Consider the following 8116-nt stretch of genomic DNA (forward strand, 5'->3'; position numbering starts at 1 on the left):
AAGCAGAAGTGCCCAGCATCCTTGACGATGCCTGTTCCAGTGTCCTTCTTCCACCCCAGACTAGGACTGTTGTTCCTGGATCTTCTTGGCCTAGTATGTGGCCTAAATGGCTCCTTGACCTAAAGCAGATTATGAACCACCCTCAAGTTTCTGTCATCATCAGCGACCAAGATAAAGACTTTCTCAGCTACATGATCGACTTGAAGGTCAATGAGGGAGACTGAGGACAGGTGGGTATGGGACTTGGTGGAGAGTGGGAGGATCATGTTTTCCATGTTCCTACACTGGGAGAGTTTGGAGAGGCTTCATGGAAGCTGTTAATGGGAGGCAAGCTGAGGCCCCTAGAAGCTTGCACCTTTTCCCTTCTCCCTATCCTAGCAGGTACAGGTGCGAGCCATCTCTGGTCCCACAGCAAGCTGATATTTCCTTTTTGGGACCACCCTTACTTCTTGAACAACAGTGATCATAAAAGAGTATTATCTTGACATCACTGGTAAAACGTGGCTCCTTGGGTGATGACTGTCATGAAAGGGTGTGGATGATTCACCTGCGGGATTCGCACCCTTCTCCCCTATCTTTCTGCAGGGTAAAGGGCACATTGTTCCACACCAGTCCATTGGTTCTGGGACTTTGAACAGGGAGGAGCCAGCCACAGGCTGGTCACCAGGAGCCTAAACTTTCTCAACTGGTTGTCAGGCCACAACTGCCCAGAATCAACAGGATTGCTCAGGTGGAGTTGTTTTGGTCCTGCATACAGTTGATGATTGATGTTGGAGTTCTTGGCTGCTCATGGGAAGGTTCGGGTCCTGGTCAGCCCAGAGGTGACATTCCTCGTGTTGCCACCAGATCATCAGCTAAGACGAGTGGGACGATCCCCTGAAGTGCTACCCCAGGAGGGAAGATTCTTCCATGAGTGGTAACTGACAGAAACACATGTGGTAAAGGGTCTGGAGGTGGGCTGTGAAGGGACAACTGTGTTGGAGCCGTGACACTGTCCTTTCGCAAATGGGGATGATCAGGCTCATGCAAGCTGGCTGAGGAGCATGGATTTGAGCTATGCATGTAGCAGGTGGCCTGCTGAGACTTGGGTCTGGGCATTCAATGTGTCCGTGAGTGAAACAAGTCTCCCTCAAATCAGCTGTGGTTGCAGCATGAGACTCCTAGGTGGTACTACTAGAGGCAGGGTGAATTAAGTATCTTTTTCAGAATAATCCTGCTGTGGGTCCTGCCATCACCCGGCCTCCTGTTGCTCACTGAGTTTGACATTGCCTGGGGCCTTCATTCCCGCCCCTTAACTTGGGAAGGTCTATCATTGAAAGGGCATCCTCTCTGGGATCCCAGTGCACCTGTGTGCTGACTTTGGGATCTTCTGTGAATTTCCACATGCACCACTTGGTGGCTCACAAGCATCACACATGCTGCGCTGGAAGTAGCTTCAGGCTACCTTGGGAAAATATGGAAGAGCTCGTGGAGGAGGTGAACAGGGAAGAGCTCGTGGAGGAGGTAAACAGGGAAGAGCTCGTGGAGGAGGTGAACAGGGAGACACAAGGGCAGGGCATGGTGCATACCGACTACATCTCTGACATTGCAGAGACCACCCACCCTTAGACTGGGGACACCTCATGCCTCCACTTATGGTAACTAGGCTCCTCCTCTCCTGTCACTTTCATCTCTGTGTCTTCCCTGGGCTACACACACAAACACACACACTCACAAACACAGCCGACATAGGCACATGCGTGTATACACACACATGCTCGGCACGGAGACACAAACACAATCAGGGAACACGGGCTTCTGAAACACATGAGTTTCCTGTTTGCATTTGTGTTCCTGTGCCGAGCATATGTGTGTATACATGTGTGTGCTTGTGTCGGCTGTGTTTATGTGTGTGTGTGTGTGTGTGTGTGTGTGTGTGTGTGTCTGGCCCAGGGCAGACACAGAGATGAAGGAGACAGGAGAGGAGGTGCCAAGCAACCATAAGAGGAGGCACGAGGCGTCCCCAGTCTAAGGGTGGTTGGTCGCCGTATCTCTGCAGTACCCTGTACAGGATGGGAACGGGGAAAGGATGGCCAGTGATAACTCCAGACCGTGGCTCCAGAAATCTGCAATTAGACCAAATATAAGACAAGCTCACCATTTCTACTGTGTTGTTGTGTGTGTTTGGACCGGGAAGAGGGGATGCATGGCCTGAGGATTCACCCAGGACAAATCAGGTGGGGTAGGGCTTTGAGACCACTGGCTTTGGAGCCCTCAGCCTGTGGTCACATGGGCCGGCCTTTGGAAATGGTGGATGTGGCTATGGCAGGACTGGGATGGTGAGGAGGCTAAGGTCCTGCAGAAAAGGGCGGAGACCTGAAGGAGAAAGAGCCACAGATTGTCTGCTGCACTGGAGACTTGTTCCACACACGTAAGGAGAACTGGAAAGGTCCTGGGCTGTACTGCCCAGGATCAGCCCAAAAGCCAGCATGCTATGTCCATGAGAGTGGCACACACTGACACCATGTGACACAAAATGGAAGATAAGGTAAGGCAGGCTGTCTGTGCAAAATGACAGGCCTCCTAGGAGAGACAGGATGTGAGCGTGGCATGCCTCCAGGCACTTCCAGCCTCCCTGGCAGTGCAGGTAGGCAAAGAAAGTGCAGGGCCTAGTGTACGTGTGTGGCCCTCCTCTGGGTTGTGCCTGTGAGGGAGGGAACAGGGAGGAAGCAAGGGTGGTGGGCTTATTGCATGTCCCAAGGGAACTCGGGGGAGGGGAGATGGGGAAGCCCCTGGGGGTAATTTGAAGCCTGCTGGTTTTCAGGGTCCAGGGTCTAGGCAATAGCGGTCCTGCCAAAGATACCGCATGGTGTGTGCTGAAAGTCCTGACGTGAATTCCTTCTTTCCTCTGGGGTCATGCCCCTGGCCCTGGGGTCTAGAGGGGTAAAGGTGTGCATCTGCATCTGAGAGAAGATTGTGGCTCTCTCTCTCTGGAGCAGATTCTCTGATTTTGTCATAGGGGATTTGCACCAGGTGACACTCAGTGGGACCCTGCCTTCCAGGTGACTGTCTTGGATGTCTTTGGGCCCAACCAGGGATAGGCTTCTTTGGCACTTTGGCTGTTAGGAAAGCAGATATACCTGATTGTATGAAGACCTACCTGGGCCTAATGAGAGCAACTGAAAGGGAGTCTTGGCATTTAGTCAATCAGTGATGTCTGGGTGGTTCTAACACAGTTGGTGCTAAGTTACAGAGTCAGAAGTGCAACCTGAGATGAGCAAGTGAAAGAAAATAACCAGGACAAAGAAAGTTGGGTGCTTACCAAAGTTCATGTTCCTGGAGAAGAAAGCGTGTACTTTCTGCATATGTGCAAGTTTCCTCTCAGGGATGTTACTGTGTACATGCACATGCACACAAAGAACCACCTGCCAGTACGCTTATGAGTATGAGCTGTCGGAAGTGACCTAACCAGGTAATGGGAGTTGAATAGCAAAGCATGAACGTCATAGGGAAAGACTCCACCTAGACTCCAGCCAGCAGAAGCACTGATAACAGTTCCTGTTATCTCACCGAGATAGCAAGTTCTAAGTGGAGTCAGAATGGTGCACCAAGGATGCCCGTCAGAAAGGAGAGGCAGGAGGAAAGTGCCTGTGGGCGACCAGTGAGAGTTCAGAGGTTCCAAGACACAGAACAGGCAGCAACCCCAGACACAGAAACCAAAGTGGGTGACCACACAACCCCTTGACCACCCGGCTACAAGGGTCTTTCTGTCCTTCTGAAGTGCCAGGCATACTTTCCCTGACCTTGCCAAGAGCATGGGCAAGGTTTGCCTTTTTCCTGTGTTTTCAGTGATGGACCAGAACTGTAGCATAAGGACCTGCTACCTGCAGAGTCTTCCAGTTTGAAATATTACTAATTGTACTCTTTGCAGAACACATATATTGGGTATCAGGACTATAGGATGGATGGCTTAGCTTGATCCTCTTATTGCTTCCCTCCCCACAGCCTTGGGCGACAAGGCAGGCTTGGGTGTGTTCTCACATGGAGAACAGAATCGCATTTGCTGGGAGCCACCACGGGAGACCCCATGCATGACAAAAGTCATGCAGAGAATATCTGACAGGCAAAGGCGGATCAGGACTCGAGGGATTCCCTGGACCTGCTCAAGCATCTGCCCCCAAACCAAAATCTGTCTGTCTACTGTTTACTATAGTATGCCTTTCATCAGTTCTTCTGACATTAACAGGGTGCTCTCCCTGACAATCATTCTCTGAAGAAATTCAACTTAAGGCTCTAGTTAATAAGTCTCCTGGGCTTGAAAGGAGCATTTTAATTCTAACCCCTCTGTTACTATTTTAGCTTGCTTGGCAGGTCTATTCATACTCTTGTATTTAACGCACATGATTGTTCACAACAAAACCCAAGTATAACCTTTGAGTGATAAAACAGCATTATTAGAATAATACTGCATTGTTGAGCCAATGTTTCCTTCTGAGTTTCCTTGTCCTTTACCCAATTTGCACCTGGGAGTGCATTAGCTAGTATATTGGAATGCAAGAAAAACAAGCGGTAGCCTTGGTATTAGCAACATAAGACTCTTGAGTTAATAAGTTTGTTCTTTCTTGTAACCCACTGCACCTTTGCTCCATAAGAATGTAACTCTGTTTCCTGACGGGGAAAGAATGTAACTCTGTTTCCTGAGGGGGACTGCAGACTGGAAAGATAAAGGGAAAGCAGGTTTTGAGGTTGACCAACATTTATCAAGAAAGAGTTGCAAAATGTTAACAGGCCACAGAGCCAGAAGATAGTGTACATAACATAAGACCCTTGTTTGTGAAAAGCTTTGCAAAAAATGTCCTGGTTTCGATAAAGGTAAAACTGATGGAATGTTGAGCTTATTCTGCATGACTTTGTATCTTTCACTTCTGGAAATGTGTAACTCAGGGTATAAAAGCCCCTTTTGAAAATAAAGCTGCAGACCCGTTTCACCTAAGCTGGGTCTCCCCGTGTCATTCTCTCTCTCTCTCTCTCTCTCTTTCTCTCTATCAGCCAGATTCCCTAGAGCACAACGGCTCTCTGTGTTAACTTTTTTGCCCGGGCTTCTAAGACCCAATCTAGAAGGTGCTCTGCGTCTTCGCTCCATCGGGAGTGCGCCTGTGGCCTCCATGAACAGAGCGAGTGCTGTGTTAGGGGCTTTATTGGCTTTCTGTGTAAACTAAGGAATATCAGCCTCTTTTGCTCTCCTTTACTTTCCCTCTTGCCAATGCCGTTCATCCTGAGAGTATCCCTAAATCCTGCTGGGGCTGGACCCTGGCAAATGGCACCCAGAACAGGAACCTGAAGGTAAGTCTCCCCATTGTCCAGTTTTTGGAACGGCCAGGGTCCCACTTAGGGTGCTGCAAACCCCCTTGCATACGATAGGTAGTGTGAGGAAGAGTGGGTAGTGTTGAATCTTTCCTTGAAGACAGAAATCACTGACACGGGGAACAACGAATCAAAAGAACGACAGCTCTTTATAGGAGTAATCTTGCAATTGTTAAATAAAAGAGGAATTAAAGTTAAGGTTAGTATTCAATCATTTTTTACGTTTGTACAAGAGCAATGTGTTTGGTTTCCAGAAGAGGGCACTGGTAACCTAGATACTTGGGAAAATGTAGGGAAACAGGTAAAATCTTATTACACTTTTGCATTACCCAGAAAAAGTAACCACTGACACCCTTTCTCTTTGGAATATGATTAAGGATGCTTTAGATCCTGCTCATAAATCTGAAGGGTAAATAATTTGAGACCGTAATGTGGGGCGGTTAGGATTGTACCTGCCTAACTGCCAGCAGGGTGAAGAGGGTACAGAATGAATAAGAATATTCTCTAGAAAAATAGGTTTCTCTGCATCTAAGAATAGACAAATGTTTATTGAAGTACTACTTCACATGTTAGCCCATAGAGACATTAAAAAAAGCACAGGAAAACTGTCTAAATTTCTACGTTGTTTTATACTTTTCATGGGCCAGAAAATGTTCCTGTAGATGCTTTGCTCTGTGAAATATGATTAGAAATGTCCTGAACCCTTGTCATGAAGCTGTTAGACAGCCTATGGGCGAGGCTATAGTGGTCGGTGGTGGGTCTCCACTTTTGTGCAGATCATATTTTCTGCCGTTGAAGAACAAAAAGGAGACAGACTGTGCTCTACCTCCCGAGGAAGGAGGGGGCTTACAGGATCCTATGGTCAGGCGCCCTGGTGAGCCCCCTCCCCCTCTGCACAAACCTTTAAAAACTTATCCACCACTTTCTGATTTAAGGTGACTGCCGCCACTTCCATTTGTGCCTCCCAAAGCCTCCGAAGGTGTTGCCTAAGGCTGAAGATGATAAAAAGTTTTTTGCACAACAGAACTTTTAAAGCAGACACATACACAATATGCAGAGCATGCTCCTTGGAGAAAACCCTCAGGGGGGCCTCACGCAGGCTAGGAGAGAAGTGGAATGGTAAGGGGATTTAACAACAATATTAACTCCGGACATGCCTGTTACTCCAATTCCAATGGGAGTGGCTGTCCCCCTACCTGAGGGTATTATAGGATTAGTGTTTGGGCGTAGCTCGCTTTCTTTTCGAGGAATTTCACTGGTGCCTGTTGTAGTAGATTCTGATTATATTGGGGAAATTTAAGTTTTGATCTTGCCACTTGCCAAAACTGTGCAAATTAATAAAGGTCAAAGAATAGCACAGCTTTTGCTTTTAAGTTATTATCAGAAAGGAAAAAAAAAAAAAAAAAAAACTTGACTTCTCAAGCTAGGGGCCACAGAGTATTTGGATCTAGTAATCTAGCTTTTTGGGTTCAGGAAATTACAGCTTCTCGGCCTTCAAAAGACCTTTTAATTCAAGGAAATGAAATAGGGCTGTTAGATACTGGAGCAGACGTCTCTTGCATTGCTGGACTTCCACCTTTAGAAGGGACAATTTTAGTTTTCACAGATGATTCCTCTAATGTTAAAGCAGTCACAATTATTGATAAAATATCCCATGTTCAGGTAACTGAAGTGACATCTGCCCAGAGAGCTGAGTTATGAACAGTTATTTGGGCTCTTCAACATTTAAGAGACCACACCTTCAATTTTTTGACTGACTCCCGATATACTGTAGGGTTGATCCCTCATATAGAGACCGCTAATATCCCCCCAAAATAAAACTACTATATTCTCCTTGTTATCTGGTTTACAGAAAGAGATTAAACACAGAGATAAGAAATACTTTGTGGGACATATTAGAGCCCATTCTGGCTTGTCTGGCCCTTTACATGAAGGAAATGCTTTGGCAGATGCATTGACTAAAGTAATTGCTTTAAACTTACAGAAAAAGATGGACAAAGCCAAAACTTCTCACAAAAGTCACCATCAAAATGCAACTGGTTTAAGGTATGAATTTCATATCCCTAAAAGAAACAGCTAGACAAATGGTAAAGTTATGTCCAAATTTCCCAATATTTAATCCATCTCCACTGTTAGGAGTAAATCTCCGAGGCCTTAAGCCTAATGCTCTCTGGCAAATTGATGTAACCCTATCCCGACCAAAAAATGAGTCTACTTATTTTATTTTAGCTTGCCTACCCTCTCCCTATGTTTTTCTCTTCACTAATGACTCCAAAGGACTTAATATACAAATAAATTATTCAGGTGGACCTAACATAGTATCTTGTGAACAATGTACTCTCTCATCTTGTGTGAACCCTCAATATAACGTTTGTTCCTTTGCAGTGTTGCGAAGTCCACCCTATCTTATGGTGCCTGTGACTGCACTCACTTATTGGTATGATAACTGTGGTCTTGCTGTGCTGCAACAATTACAAGATTTGATGTGATCATGACTGTTTGTGAGCTTGCCTTTCTTGAGAATATCAGCTTTAATAACTGCAATTACCTCTGTCACTGTGGCGGCAATATCATTGACTCAAAAAGTGCATACTGCTCAATATGTTAATACTATGTCTAAAATTGCCTGGAAAATCCCATGGACAGAGGAGCCCGGTAGGCTACAGTCCATGGGGTCGCAAAGAGTCGGACACGACTGTGTGACTTCACGTTCACGTTCTCGTTCACGTTCATGTCTAAAAATGGCTCTTTAGCTTTGGCAGGAAGTTATAGA

The sequence above is a fragment of the Bos taurus genome, chromosome Y (assembly GCF_002263795.3).
Source record: "Bos taurus isolate L1 Dominette 01449 registration number 42190680 breed Hereford chromosome Y, ARS-UCD2.0, whole genome shotgun sequence".
Classification (NCBI taxonomy): Eukaryota; Metazoa; Chordata; class Mammalia; order Artiodactyla; family Bovidae; genus Bos; species Bos taurus.